Source organism: Callospermophilus lateralis, unplaced genomic scaffold (assembly GCF_048772815.1).
Source record: "Callospermophilus lateralis isolate mCalLat2 unplaced genomic scaffold, mCalLat2.hap1 Scaffold_8129, whole genome shotgun sequence".
NCBI lineage: Eukaryota > Metazoa > Chordata > Mammalia > Rodentia > Sciuridae > Callospermophilus > Callospermophilus lateralis.
Window position 1 is genome coordinate 14,365 of NW_027516182.1, and position 14,231 is coordinate 28,595.

The following is a 14,231-nucleotide window of genomic DNA, read 5'->3' on the forward strand; positions in this document are numbered from 1 at the left end:
GCTGACCCACGGGAGGGACACCGACCGGCAGCCCAGGGCTGCCCCTGCGCCCTGCCCCGGAGGGCCCGGGGGTCTCGGCATGTCTCTCGGGGCCACGCGGGTTAAAAGTGTGTGTGGGAAGGGGGCGCAAAAGCCTACGGCACCCGGTATTCCCAGGCGGTCTCCCATCCAAGTACTAACCAGGCCCGACCCTGCTTAGCTTCCGAGATCGGACGAGATCGGGCGCGTTCAGGGTGGTATGGCCGTAGACGGCGAGGGCCGCCCGGGGACGCCTCCAGAGGCTGCTCCAGGTTCCACCCTTCAGTCCAGGGGAGGGGAGGGGCGTGGAGGGGAGGGGGGTGGAGGGGGGGAAACGGAGCGGGTGGTCGCACGGGGCCTCCCTCGCCCGCCCCAGAACAGCGCAGCCCAGCCCAACTCAACTCAAGGCTGGGGGCTCTCACGCTCCCACCTGACTTGACCCGGCAGTGGGCCCGGGGGTCCTGGGAGACTGGGACTGGCTGAGTCCCGCCTCCAACACCGCCCCTCTCCACCTGGCTCCACCTCCCGCGAGCCCCACCCAGATCCCACAGGGCCCCCACCGCCCCGGCCAGGCCTGGCGCGGCCTGGCCTCCTCAGCCCTTCCTCGCCAAGCCCCAGGCTCCCCGCGACCCCCACCCCCCCCAGATCCCCGGCCCCCCACCGCCACGCCCACCCCGCCCTTCGCCAGGCGGAGAAGCCCAGAAACCCTGGCCGCAGCAGTGTCCCGCTCGCGCCAGAACCTAGCCTAGCCTAGCCTAGCCTAGCTGGGAGCCCAGAGAGCCAGGGGCGGAGACGCGAGCGGGCACCACCCTCGGACACCCCACCAGGCCTGGCGCGGCCTGGCCTCCTCAGCCCCTCCTCGCCAAGCCCCAGGCTCCCCGCGAACCCCACCCCCCCCCCCCCGAGATCCCCGGCCCCCCACCGCCACGCCCACCCCGCCCTTCGCCAGGCTGAGAAGCCCAGAAGCCCTGGCCGCAGCAGTGTCCCGCTGGCGCCAGAACCTAGCCTAGCCTAGCCTAGCTGGGAGCCCAGAGAGCCAGGGGCGGAGACGCATACGGGCACCACCTGGGACACCCCAGGGACCCTGACAGCTGGAAATGCAGTCGGACTGGGCAATGGCCGGCCGCCGGCCACACACAACCCCTACGCGTGCCTGGCGCCTGGAGCCACGCACAGGGAGGGGCAGGAGGGAGGAACACACGCAGGGACTCACAGAAACCCGGGCAGAGGCTGGCCAGGGGGCTGCGGCCCGCTGGCTCCCAGTCAGTCAGTCGCCAGCCAGGCTCAGAAGTGCGCCGCTGGGGCCGAGGCGCGGAGTTTCTGGCCCACTCTGCAAAGCACCGCAGAGTCACTCGGTTGGGACCCAGTGCCATGGTCGGAGTGCTCTGTGCCGTGTTCCTACCAGTCAACATCCAGCACGTGCACAGCACTGCCCTGAGGAAGGGCACAGACCCCTCCGTCCAGTGGCGGTGCTGCCGGAAAGGACGTCCCGTGGAAGAAGCACCCTGATTCAAAGCCCCGTGGGAGCTCAGTCGGCGGCCTCAACAGAGGGGAAGCCCCCTCACCTGCAAGCATTGCGGGGGTCGGGGAGTGGGAGGGGAGCATTGGTTGTGGGCACGCAGGCCCACTGGGTCGTCAGGCCCTGCGTGTTGTCCCGTCGTCTCCAGGTGGACGGGTCACCTCGACCAAGGGACCTCTGCCTCCCGGTCCCCTCAGGCCGGGCTTCAGCTCCCCTTGGCACCTGGTCCTCCCGGGCAACCCCCTGGCCCCGAACCGGTTGCCAGCTCTCAAGGCTGCTTCCTCCTCTTCCAGGAGCGCCTGCCCTCCTTTGCCATCTGCTCTCTTGCTTGGCTCTCAGCGCAGACTCCTAAGACCCTGTGGCCTCCTCGGCCTCCTCTCAGCCTCTGCGGATCACACACCCTGAAGTGGTGCGCGCACTTCAAGGGTTATGTCTGAATCCACTCTTACATCCATGGGCAGTTAGACGGCAGATGAGAGAACCTGTGACCGCAAAATCTCGAGGCGACCATGGACTCCGTGACTTGCAGCCCAGAGTGAGTTGGCTGGGTGGGAGGAGGGGGGGGAACAGAAGGGTGAGTGTGTGTCTCTGTGAGTGTGTGTGTGTCTGTCTGTGTGTGTGTGTGTGTGTGTGTGTGTGTGTGTGTGTGTGAAAGAGAGAGAAAGAAGAGAGCCAAGGCCAGAGAGGCATTGAGTGGGAGATGGAGACAGGGATGCCTCCTCACAGGCCAAGAGAGGCACAAGGGAGAAGGAGAGATGGATGAGCAGAGACACACACAGACATGTGGTGCTCCGATGAGAGAGAAAGAGAGAGACAGGCAGAGAGACAGACTCAGGGGGACCCTCAGGGAGGAAGGCGGTGGGAAAGGAGGCAGAGACACAGGAGGGACCTTGCGGAGGTGGTGCGAAGGGAGACCGACCCAGCCAGAGACGCTGGATGGACTGTCCCACTCCCAGGATGTGGGTGGCAAGGTTCTGCTTGTGTGGCAGGAACGGGTGGGGGAGCGGGCCCCGCGTTCTGGGGAAGGGCAGGTGTCCCCCCCGACCCCCCATCCTGGAGGCCGAGGGGTGGGGGGGTGGGTCAGGCTGCACAGGGAGGTCGTGGCCTGGACCCGGCTGGGCTCCTCGCCAGCTCTCATGGAGTGAGTGTCCCAGCGTCCCTGGGGAGAGCCAGGCCAGTGGGCCTTGCTGCAGGGGCGCGGCGCTGCTGGGCGCTGACCCACGGGAGGGACACCGACCGGCAGCCCAGGGCTGCCCCTGCGCCCTGCCCCGGAGGGCCCGGGGGTCTCGGCATGTCTCTCGGGGCCACGCGGGTTAAAAGTGTGTGTGGGAAGGGGGCGCAAAAGCCTACGGCACCCGGTATTCCCAGGCGGTCTCCCATCCAAGTACTAACCAGGCCCGACCCTGCTTAGCTTCCGAGATCAGACGAGATCGGGCGCGTTCAGGGTGGTATGGCCGTAGACGGCGAGGGCTGCCCGGGGACGCCTCCAGAGGCTGCTCCAGGTTCCACCCTTCAGTCCAGGGGAGGGGAGGGGCGTGGAGGGGAGGGGGGTGGAGGGGGGGAAACGGAGCGGGTGGTCGCACGGGGCCTCCCTCGCCCGCCCCAGAACAGCGCAGCCCAGCCCAACTCAACTCAAGGCTGGGGGCTCTCACGCTCCCACCTGACTTGACCCGGCAGTGGGCCCGGGGGTCCTGGGAGACTGGGACTGGCTGAGTCCCGCCTCCAACACCGCCCCTCTCCACCTGGCTCCACCTCCCGCGAGCCCCACCCAGATCCCACAGGGCCCCCACCGCCCAGGCCAGGCCTGGCGCGGCCTGGCCTCCTCAGCCCTTCCTCGCCAAGCCCCAGGCTCCCCGCGACCCCCACCCCCCCCAGATCCCCGGCCCCCCACCGCCACGCCCACCCCGCCCTTCGCCAGGCGGAGAAGCCCAGAAACCCTGGCCGCAGCAGTGTCCCGCTCGCGCCAGAACCTAGCCTAGCCTAGCCTAGCCTAGCTGGGAGCCCAGAGAGCCAGGGGCGGAGACGCGAGCGGGCACCACCCTCGGACACCCCACCAGGCCTGGCGCGGCCTGGCCTCCTCAGCCCCTCCTCGCCAAGCCCCAGGCTCCCCGCGAACCCCACCCCCCCCCCCCGAGATCCCCGGCCCCCCACCGCCACGCCCACCCCGCCCTTCGCCAGGCTGAGAAGCCCAGAAGCCCTGGCCGCAGCAGTGTCCCGCTGGCGCCAGAACCTAGCCTAGCCTAGCCTAGCTGGGAGCCCAGAGAGCCAGGGGCGGAGACGCGAACGGGCACCACCTGGGACACCCCAGGGACCCTGACAGCTGGAAATGCAGTCGGACTGGGCAATGGCCGGCCGCCGGCCACACACAACCCCTACGCGTGCCTGGCGCCTGGAGCCACGCACAGGGAGGGGCAGGAGGGAGGAACACACGCAGGGACTCACAGAAACCCGGGCAGAGGCTGGCCAGGGGGCTGCGGCCCGCTGGCTCCCAGTCAGTCAGTCGCCAGCCAGGCTCAGAAGTGCGCCGCTGGGGCCGAGGCGCGGAGTTTCTGGCCCACTCTGCAAAGCACCGCAGAGTCACTCGGTTGGGACCCAGTGCCATGGTCGGAGTGCTCTGTGCCGTGTTCCTACCAGTCAACATCCAGCACGTGCACAGCACTGCCCTGAGGAAGGGCACAGACCCCTCCGTCCAGTGGCGGTGCTGCCGGAAAGGACGTCCCGTGGAAGAAGCACCCTGATTCAAAGCCCCGTGGGAGCTCAGTCGGCGGCCTCAACAGAGGGGAAGCCCCCTCACCTGCAAGCATTGCGGGGGTCGGGGAGTGGGAGGGGAGCATTGGTTGTGGGCACGCAGGCCCACTGGGTCGTCAGGCCCTGCGTGTTGTCCCGTCGTCTCCAGGTGGACGGGTCACCTCGACCAAGGGACCTCTGCCTCCCGGTCCCCTCAGGCCGGGCTTCAGCTCCCCTTGGCACCTGGTCCTCCCGGGCAACCCCCTGGCCCCGAACCGGTTGCCAGCTCTCAAGGCTGCTTCCTCCTCTTCCAGGAGCGCCTGCCCTCCTTTGCCATCTGCTCTCTTGCTTGGCTCTCAGCGCAGACTCCTAAGACCCTGTGGCCTCCTCGGCCTCCTCTCAGCCTCTGCGGATCACACACCCTGAAGTGGTGCGCGCACTTCAAGGGTTATGTCTGAATCCACTCTTACATCCATGGGCAGTTAGACGGCAGATGAGAGAACCTGTGACCGCAAAATCTCGAGGCGACCATGGACTCCGTGACTTGCAGCCCAGAGTGAGTTGGCTGGGTGGGAGGAGGGGGGGAACAGAAGGGTGAGTGTGTGTCTCTGTGAGTGTGTGTGTGTCTGTCTGTGTGTGTGTGTGTGTGTGTGTGTGTGTGTGTGTGTGTGTGAAAGAGAGAGAAAGAAGAGAGCCAAGGCCAGAGAGGCATTGAGTGGGAGATGGAGACAGGGATGCCTCCTCACAGGCCAAGAGAGGCACAAGGGAGAAGGAGAGATGGATGAGCAGAGACACACACAGACATGTGGTGCTCCGATGAGAGAGAAAGAGAGAGACAGGCAGAGAGACAGACTCAGGGGGACCCTCAGGGAGGAAGGCGGTGGGAAAGGAGGCAGAGACACAGGAGGGACCTTGCGGAGGTGGTGCGAAGGGAGACCGACCCAGCCAGAGACGCTGGATGGACTGTCCCACTCCCAGGATGTGGGTGGCAAGGTTCTGCTTGTGTGGCAGGAACGGGTGGGGGAGCGGGCCCCGCGTTCTGGGGAAGGGCAGGTGTCCCCCCCGACCCCCCATCCTGGAGGCCGAGGGGTGGGGGGGTGGGTCAGGCTGCACAGGGAGGTCGTGGCCTGGACCCGGCTGGGCTCCTCGCCAGCTCTCATGGAGTGAGTGTCCCAGCGTCCCTGGGGAGAGCCAGGCCAGTGGGCCTTGCTGCAGGGGCGCGGCGCTGCTGGGCGCTGACCCACGGGAGGGACACCGACCGGCAGCCCAGGGCTGCCCCTGCGCCCTGCCCCGGAGGGCCCGGGGGTCTCGGCATGTCTCTCGGGGCCACGCGGGTTAAAAGTGTGTGTGGGAAGGGGGCGCAAAAGCCTACGGCACCCGGTATTCCCAGGCGGTCTCCCATCCAAGTACTAAGCAGGCCCGACCCTGCTTAGCTTCCGAGATCGGACGAGATCGGGCGCGTTCAGGGTGGTATGGCCGTAGACGGCGAGGGCCGCCCGGGGACGCCTCCAGAGGCTGCTCCAGGTTCCACCCTTCAGTCCAGGGGAGGGGAGGGGCGTGGAGGGGAGGGGGGTGGAGGGGGGGAAACGGAGCGGGTGGTCGCACGGGGCCTCCCTCGCCCGCCCCAGAACAGCGCAGCCCAGCCCAACTCAACTCAAGGCTGGGGGCTCTCACGCTCCCACCTGACTTGACCCGGCAGTGGGCCCGGGGGTCCTGGGAGACTGGGACTGGCTGAGTCCCGCCTCCAACACCGCCCCTCTCCACCTGGCTCCACCTCCCGCGAGCCCCACCCAGATCCCACAGGGCCCCCACCGCCCCGGCCAGGCCTGGCGCGGCCTGGCCTCCTCAGCCCTTCCTCGCCAAGCCCCAGGCTCCCCGCGACCCCCACCCCCCCCAGATCCCCGGCCCCCCACCGCCACGCCCACCCCGCCCTTCGCCAGGCGGAGAAGCCCAGAAACCCTGGCCGCAGCAGTGTCCCGCTCGCGCCAGAACCTAGCCTAGCCTAGCCTAGCCTAGCTGGGAGCCCAGAGAGCCAGGGGCGGAGACGCGAGCGGGCACCACCCTCGGACACCCCACCAGGCCTGGCGCGGCCTGGCCTCCTCAGCCCCTCCTCGCCAAGCCCCAGGCTCCCCGCGAACCCCACCCCCCCCCCCCGAGATCCCCGGCCCCCCACCGCCACGCCCACCCCGCCCTTCGCCAGGCTGAGAAGCCCAGAAGCCCTGGCCGCAGCAGTGTCCCGCTGGCGCCAGAACCTAGCCTAGCCTAGCCTAGCTGGGAGCCCAGAGAGCCAGGGGCGGAGACGCGAACGGGCACCACCTGGGACACCCCAGGGACCCTGACAGCTGGAAATGCAGTCGGACTGGGCAATGGCCGGCCGCCGGCCACACACAACCCCTACGCGTGCCTGGCGCCTGGAGCCACGCACAGGGAGGGGCAGGAGGGAGGAACACACGCAGGGACTCACAGAAACCCGGGCAGAGGCTGGCCAGGGGGCTGCGGCCCGCTGGCTCCCAGTCAGTCAGTCGCCAGCCAGGCTCAGAAGTGCGCCGCTGGGGCCGAGGCGCGGAGTTTCTGGCCCACTCTGCAAAGCACCGCAGAGTCACTCGGTTGGGACCCAGTGCCATGGTCGGAGTGCTCTGTGCCGTGTTCCTACCAGTCAACATCCAGCACGTGCACAGCACTGCCCTGAGGAAGGGCACAGACCCCTCCGTCCAGTGGCGGTGCTGCCGGAAAGGACGTCCCGTGGAAGAAGCACCCTGATTCAAAGCCCCGTGGGAGCTCAGTCGGCGGCCTCAACAGAGGGGAAGCCCCCTCACCTGCAAGCATTGCGGGGGTCGGGGAGTGGGAGGGGAGCATTGGTTGTGGGCACGCAGGCCCACTGGGTCGTCAGGCCCTGCGTGTTGTCCCGTCGTCTCCAGGTGGACGGGTCACCTCGACCAAGGGACCTCTGCCTCCCGGTCCCCTCAGGCCGGGCTTCAGCTCCCCTTGGCACCTGGTCCTCCCGGGCAACCCCCTGGCCCCGAACCGGTTGCCAGCTCTCAAGGCTGCTTCCTCCTCTTCCAGGAGCGCCTGCCCTCCTTTGCCATCTGCTCTCTTGCTTGGCTCTCAGCGCAGACTCCTAAGACCCTGTGGCCTCCTCGGCCTCCTCTCAGCCTCTGCGGATCACACACCCTGAAGTGGTGCGCGCACTTCAAGGGTTATGTCTGAATCCACTCTTACATCCATGGGCAGTTAGACGGCAGATGAGAGAACCTGTGACCGCAAAATCTCGAGGCGACCATGGACTCCGTGACTTGCAGCCCAGAGTGAGTTGGCTGGGTGGGAGGAGGGGGGGGAACAGAAGGGTGAGTGTGTGTCTCTGTGAGTGTGTGTGTGTCTGTCTGTGTGTGTGTGTGTGTGTGTGTGTGTGTGTGTGTGTGTGAAAGAGAGAGAAAGAAGAGAGCCAAGGCCAGAGAGGCATTGAGTGGGAGATGGAGACAGGGATGCCTCCTCACAGGCCAAGAGAGGCACAAGGGAGAAGGAGAGATGGATGAGCAGAGACACACACAGACATGTGGTGCTCCGATGAGAGAGAAAGAGAGAGACAGGCAGAGAGACAGACTCAGGGGGACCCTCAGGGAGGAAGGCGGTGGGAAAGGAGGCAGAGACACAGGAGGGACCTTGCGGAGGTGGTGCGAAGGGAGACCGACCCAGCCAGAGACGCTGGATGGACTGTCCCACTCCCAGGATGTGGGTGGCAAGGTTCTGCTTGTGTGGCAGGAACGGGTGGGGGAGCGGGCCCCGCGTTCTGGGGAAGGGCAGGTGTCCCCCCCGACCCCCCATCCTGGAGGCCGAGGGGTGGGGGGTGGGTCAGGCTGCACAGGGAGGTCGTGGCCTGGACCCGGCTGGGCTCCTCGCCAGCTCTCATGGAGTGAGTGTCCCAGCGTCCCTGGGGAGAGCCAGGCCAGTGGGCCTTGCTGCAGGGGCGCGGCGCTGCTGGGCGCTGACCCACGGGAGGGACACCGACCGGCAGCCCAGGGCTGACCTGCGCCCTGCCCCGGAGGGCCCGGGGGTCTCGGCATGTCTCTCGGGGCCACGCGGGTTAAAAGTGTGTGTGGGAAGGGGGCGCAAAAGCCTACGGCACCCGGTATTCCCAGGCGGTCTCCCATCCAAGTACTAACCAGGCCCGACCCTGCTTAGCTTCCGAGATCAGACGAGATCGGGCGCGTTCAGGGTGGTATGGCCGTAGACGGCGAGGGCCGCCCGGGGACGCCTCCAGAGGCTGCTCCAGGTTCCACCCTTCAGTCCAGGGGAGGGGAGGGGCGTGGAGGGGAGGGGGGTGGAGGGGGGGAAACGGAGCGGGTGGTCGCACGGGGCCTCCCTCGCCCGCCCCAGAACAGCGCAGCCCAGCCCAACTCAACTCAAGGCTGGGGGCTCTCACGCTCCCACCTGACTTGACCCGGCAGTGGGCCCGGGGTCCTGGGAGACTGGGACTGGCTGAGTCCCGCCTCCAACACCGCCCCTCTCCACCTGGCTCCACCTCCCGCGAGCCCCACCCAGATCCCACAGGGCCCCCACCGCCCCGGCCAGGCCTGGCGCGGCCTGGCCTCCTCAGCCCTTCCTCGCCAAGCCCCAGGCTCCCCGCGACCCCCCACCCCCCCAGATCCCCGGCCCCCCACCGCCACGCCCACCCCGCCCTTCGCCAGGCGGAGAAGCCCAGAAACCCTGGCCGCAGCAGTGTCCCGCTCGCGCCAGAACCTAGCCTAGCCTAGCCTAGCCTAGCTGGGAGCCCAGAGAGCCAGGGGCGGAGACGCGAGCGGGCACCACCCTCGGACACCCCACCAGGCCTGGCGCGGCCTGGCCTCCTCAGCCCCTCCTCGCCAAGCCCCAGGCTCCCCGCGAACCCCACCCCCCCCCCCGAGATCCCCGGCCCCCCACCGCCACGCCCACCCCGCCCTTCGCCAGGCTGAGAAGCCCAGAAGCCCTGGCCGCAGCAGTGTCCCGCTGGCGCCAGAACCTAGCCTAGCCTAGCCTAGCTGGGAGCCCAGAGAGCCAGGGGCGGAGACGCGAACGGGCACCACCTGGGACACCCCAGGGACCCTGACAGCTGGAAATGCAGTCGGACTGGGCAATGGCCGGCCGCCGGCCACACACAACCCCTACGCGTGCCTGGCGCCTGGAGCCACGCACAGGGAGGGGCAGGAGGGAGGAACACACGCAGGGACTCACAGAAACCCGGGCAGAGGCTGGCCAGGGGGCTGCGGCCCGCTGGCTCCCAGTCAGTCAGTCGCCAGCCAGGCTCAGAAGTGCGCCGCTGGGGCCGAGGCGCGGAGTTTCTGGCCCACTCTGCAAAGCACCGCAGAGTCACTCGGTTGGGACCCAGTGCCATGGTCGGAGTGCTCTGTGCCGTGTTCCTACCAGTCAACATCCAGCACGTGCACAGCACTGCCCTGAGGAAGGGCACAGACCCCTCCGTCCAGTGGCGGTGCTGCCGGAAAGGACGTCCCGTGGAAGAAGCACCCTGATTCAAAGCCCCGTGGGAGCTCAGTCGGCGGCCTCAACAGAGGGGAAGCCCCCTCACCTGCAAGCATTGCGGGGGTCGGGGAGTGGGAGGGGAGCATTGGTTGTGGGCACGCAGGCCCACTGGGTCGTCAGGCCCTGCGTGTTGTCCCGTCGTCTCCAGGTGGACGGGTCACCTCGACCAAGGGACCTCTGCCTCCCGGTCCCCTCAGGCCGGGCTTCAGCTCCCCTTGGCACCTGGTCCTCCCGGGCAACCCCCTGGCCCCGAACCGGTTGCCAGCTCTCAAGGCTGCTTCCTCCTCTTCCAGGAGCGCCTGCCCTCCTTTGCCATCTGCTCTCTTGCTTGGCTCTCAGCGCAGACTCCTAAGACCCTGTGGCCTCCTCGGCCTCCTCTCAGCCTCTGCGGATCACACACCCTGAAGTGGTGCGCGCACTTCAAGGGTTATGTCTGAATCCACTCTTACATCCATGGGCAGTTAGACGGCAGATGAGAGAACCTGTGACCGCAAAATCTCGAGGCGACCATGGACTCCGTGACTTGCAGCCCAGAGTGAGTTGGCTGGGTGGGAGGAGGGGGGGGAACAGAAGGGTGAGTGTGTGTCTCTGTGAGTGTGTGTGTGTCTGTCTGTGTGTGTGTGTGTGTGTGTGTGTGTGTGTGTGTGTGTGAAAGAGAGAGAAAGAAGAGAGCCAAGGCCAGAGAGGCATTGAGTGGGAGATGGAGACAGGGATGCCTCCTCACAGGCCAAGAGAGGCACAAGGGAGAAGGAGAGATGGATGAGCAGAGACACACACAGACATGTGGTGCTCCGATGAGAGAGAAAGAGAGAGACAGGCAGAGAGACAGACTCAGGGGGACCCTCAGGGAGGAAGGCGGTGGGAAAGGAGGCAGAGACACAGGAGGGACCTTGCGGAGGTGGTGCGAAGGGAGACCGACCCAGCCAGAGACGCTGGATGGACTGTCCCACTCCCAGGATGTGGGTGGCAAGGTTCTGCTTGTGTGGCAGGAACGGGTGGGGAGCGGGCCCCGCGTTCTGGGGAAGGGCAGGTGTCCCCCCCGACCCCCCATCCTGGAGGCCGAGGGGTGGGGGGGTGGGTCAGGCTGCACAGGGAGGTCGTGGCCTGGACCCGGCTGGGCTCCTCGCCAGCTCTCATGGAGTGAGTGTCCCAGCGTCCCTGGGGAGAGCCAGGCCAGTGGGCCTTGCTGCAGGGGCGCGGCGCTGCTGGGCGCTGACCCACGGGAGGGACACCGACCGGCAGCCCAGGGCTGCCCCTGCGCCCTGCCCCGGAGGGCCCGGGGGTCTCGGCATGTCTCTCGGGGCCACGCGGGTTAAAAGTGTGTGTGGGAAGGGGGCGCAAAAGCCTACGGCACCCGGTATTCCCAGGCGGTCTCCCATCCAAGTACTAAGCAGGCCCGACCCTGCTTAGCTTCCGAGATCGGACGAGATCGGGCGCGTTCAGGGTGGTATGGCCGTAGACGGCGAGGGCCGCCCGGGGACGCCTCCAGAGGCTGCTCCAGGTTCCACCCTTCAGTCCAGGGGAGGGGAGGGGCGTGGAGGGGAGGGGGGTGGAGGGGGGGAAACGGAGCGGGTGGTCGCACGGGGCCTCCCTCGCCCGCCCCAGAACAGCGCAGCCCAGCCCAACTCAACTCAAGGCTGGGGGCTCTCACGCTCCCACCTGACTTGACCCGGCAGTGGGCCCGGGGGTCCTGGGAGACTGGGACTGGCTGAGTCCCGCCTCCAACACCGCCCCTCTCCACCTGGCTCCACCTCCCGCGAGCCCCACCCAGATCCCACAGGGCCCCCACCGCCCCGGCCAGGCCTGGCGCGGCCTGGCCTCCTCAGCCCTTCCTCGCCAAGCCCCAGGCTCCCCGCGACCCCCACCCCCCCCAGATCCCCGGCCCCCCACCGCCACGCCCACCCCGCCCTTCGCCAGGCGGAGAAGCCCAGAAACCCTGGCCGCAGCAGTGTCCCGCTCGCGCCAGAACCTAGCCTAGCCTAGCCTAGCCTAGCTGGGAGCCCAGAGAGCCAGGGGCGGAGACGCGAGCGGGCACCACCCTCGGACACCCCACCAGGCCTGGCGCGGCCTGGCCTCCTCAGCCCCTCCTCGCCAAGCCCCAGGCTCCCCGCGAACCCCACCCCCCCCCGAGATCCCCGGCCCCCCACCGCCACGCCCACCCCGCCCTTCGCCAGGCTGAGAAGCCCAGAAGCCCTGGCCGCAGCAGTGTCCCGCTGGCGCCAGAACCTAGCCTAGCCTAGCCTAGCTGGGAGCCCAGAGAGCCAGGGGCGGAGACGCGAACGGGCACCACCTGGGACACCCCAGGGACCCTGACAGCTGGAAATGCAGTGGGACTGGGCAATGGCCGGCCGCCGGCCACACACAACCCCTACGCGTGCCTGGCGCCTGGAGCCACGCACAGGGAGGGGCAGGAGGGAGGAACACACGCAGGGACTCACAGAAACCCGGGCAGAGGCTGGCCAGGGGGCTGCGGCCCGCTGGCTCCCAGTCAGTCAGTCGCCAGCCAGGCTCAGAAGTGCGCCGCTGGGGCCGAGGCGCGGAGTTTCTGGCCCACTCTGCAAAGCACCGCAGAGTCACTCGGTTGGGACCCAGTGCCATGGTCGGAGTGCTCTGTGCCGTGTTCCTACCAGTCAACATCCAGCACGTGCACAGCACTGCCCTGAGGAAGGGCACAGACCCCTCCGTCCAGTGGCGGTGCTGCCGGAAAGGACGTCCCGTGGAAGAAGCACCCTGATTCAAAGCCCCGTGGGAGCTCAGTCGGCGGCCTCAACAGAGGGGAAGCCCCCTCACCTGCAAGCATTGCGGGGGTCGGGGAGTGGGAGGGGAGCATTGGTTGTGGGCACGCAGGCCCACTGGGTCGTCAGGCCCTGCGTGTTGTCCCGTCGTCTCCAGGTGGACGGGTCACCTCGACCAAGGGACCTCTGCCTCCCGGTCCCCTCAGGCCGGGCTTCAGCTCCCCTTGGCACCTGGTCCTCCCGGGCAACCCCCTGGCCCCGAACCGGTTGCCAGCTCTCAAGGCTGCTTCCTCCTCTTCCAGGAGCGCCTGCCCTCCTTTGCCATCTGCTCTCTTGCTTGGCTCTCAGCGCAGACTCCTAAGACCCTGTGGCCTCCTCGGCCTCCTCTCAGCCTCTGCGGATCACACACCCTGAAGTGGTGCGCGCACTTCAAGGGTTATGTCTGAATCCACTCTTACATCCATGGGCAGTTAGACGGCAGATGAGAGAACCTGTGACCGCAAAATCTCGAGGCGACCATGGACTCCGTGACTTGCAGCCCAGAGTGAGTTGGCTGGGTGGGAGGAGGGGGGGGAACAGAAGGGTGAGTGTGTGTCTCTGTGAGTGTGTGTGTGTCTGTGTGTGTGTGTGTGTGTGTGTGTGTGTGTGTGTGTGTGTGAAAGAGAGAGAAAGAAGAGAGCCAAGGCCAGAGAGGCATTGAGTGGGAGATGGAGACAGGGATGCCTCCTCACAGGCCAAGAGAGGCACAAGGGAGAAGGAGAGATGGATGAGCAGAGACACACACAGACATGTGGTGCTCCGATGAGAGAGAAAGAGAGAGACAGGCAGAGAGACAGACTCAGGGGGACCCTCAGGGAGGAAGGCGGTGGGAAAGGAGGCAGAGACACAGGAGGGACCTTGCGGAGGTGGTGCGAAGGGAGACCGACCCAGCCAGAGACGCTGGATGGACTGTCCCACTCCCAGGATGTGGGTGGCAAGGTTCTGCTTGTGTGGCAGGAACGGGTGGGGGAGCGGGCCCCGCGTTCTGGGGAAGGGCAGGTGTCCCCCCCGACCCCCCATCCTGGAGGCCGAGGGGTGGGGGGGTGGGTCAGGCTGCACAGGGAGGTCGTGGCCTGGACCCGGCTGGGCTCCTCGCCAGCTCTCATGGAGTGAGTGTCCCAGCGTCCCTGGGGAGAGCCAGGCCAGTGGGCCTTGCTGCAGGGGCGCGGCGCTGCTGGGCGCTGACCCACGGGAGGGACACCGACCGGCAGCCCAGGGCTGCCCCTGCGCCCTGCCCCGGAGGGCCCGGGGGTCTCGGCATGTCTCTCGGGGCCACGCGGGTTAAAAGTGTGTGTGGGAAGGGGGCGCAAAAGCCTACGGCACCGGTATTCCCAGGCGGTCTCCCATCCAAGTACTAAGCAGGCCCGACCCTGCTTAGCTTCCGAGATCGGACGAGATCGGGCGCGTTCAGGGTGGTATGGCCGTAGACGGCGAGGGCCGCCCGGGGACGCCTCCAGAGGCTGCTCCAGGTTCCACCCTTCAGTCCAGGGGAGGGGAGGGGCGTGGAGGGGAGGGGGGTGGAGGGGGGGAAACGGAGCGGGTGGTCGCACGGGGCCTCCCTCGCCCGCCCCAGAACAGCGCAGCCCAGCCCAACTCAACTCAAGGCTGGGGGCTCTCACGCTCCCACCTGACTGGACCCGGCAGTGGGCCCGGGGGTCCTGGGAGACTGGGACTGGCTG

At 67.7% G+C, this 14,231-nt stretch overlaps 6 non-coding genes across 6 annotated transcripts; all 6 read right to left on the reverse strand.

The window, feature by feature from the left end:
- Positions 1-131: 131 nt before the first annotated feature.
- Positions 132-250, reverse strand: LOC143380858 (5S ribosomal RNA). Its single transcript, XR_013088731.2, has one exon. It is a non-coding gene; the product is annotated as a 5S ribosomal RNA (ribosomal RNA).
- Positions 251-2,880: 2,630 nt separating this feature from the next.
- LOC143380857 (5S ribosomal RNA) lies at positions 2,881-2,999 on the reverse strand. Its single transcript, XR_013088729.1, has one exon. It is a non-coding gene; the product is annotated as a 5S ribosomal RNA (ribosomal RNA).
- A 2,630-nt stretch (positions 3,000-5,629) lies between these two features.
- Positions 5,630-5,748, reverse strand: LOC143380856 (5S ribosomal RNA). Its single transcript, XR_013088728.2, has one exon. It is a non-coding gene; the product is annotated as a 5S ribosomal RNA (ribosomal RNA).
- A 2,627-nt stretch (positions 5,749-8,375) lies between these two features.
- Positions 8,376-8,494, reverse strand: LOC143380855 (5S ribosomal RNA). The gene has a single exon (XR_013088727.1). It is a non-coding gene; the product is annotated as a 5S ribosomal RNA (ribosomal RNA).
- Positions 8,495-11,120: 2,626 nt separating this feature from the next.
- Positions 11,121-11,239, reverse strand: LOC143380852 (5S ribosomal RNA). The gene has a single exon (XR_013088725.2). It is a non-coding gene; the product is annotated as a 5S ribosomal RNA (ribosomal RNA).
- A 2,624-nt stretch (positions 11,240-13,863) lies between these two features.
- Positions 13,864-13,981, reverse strand: LOC143380851 (5S ribosomal RNA). Its single transcript, XR_013088724.2, has one exon. It is a non-coding gene; the product is annotated as a 5S ribosomal RNA (ribosomal RNA).
- Positions 13,982-14,231: the final 250 nt, after the last annotated feature.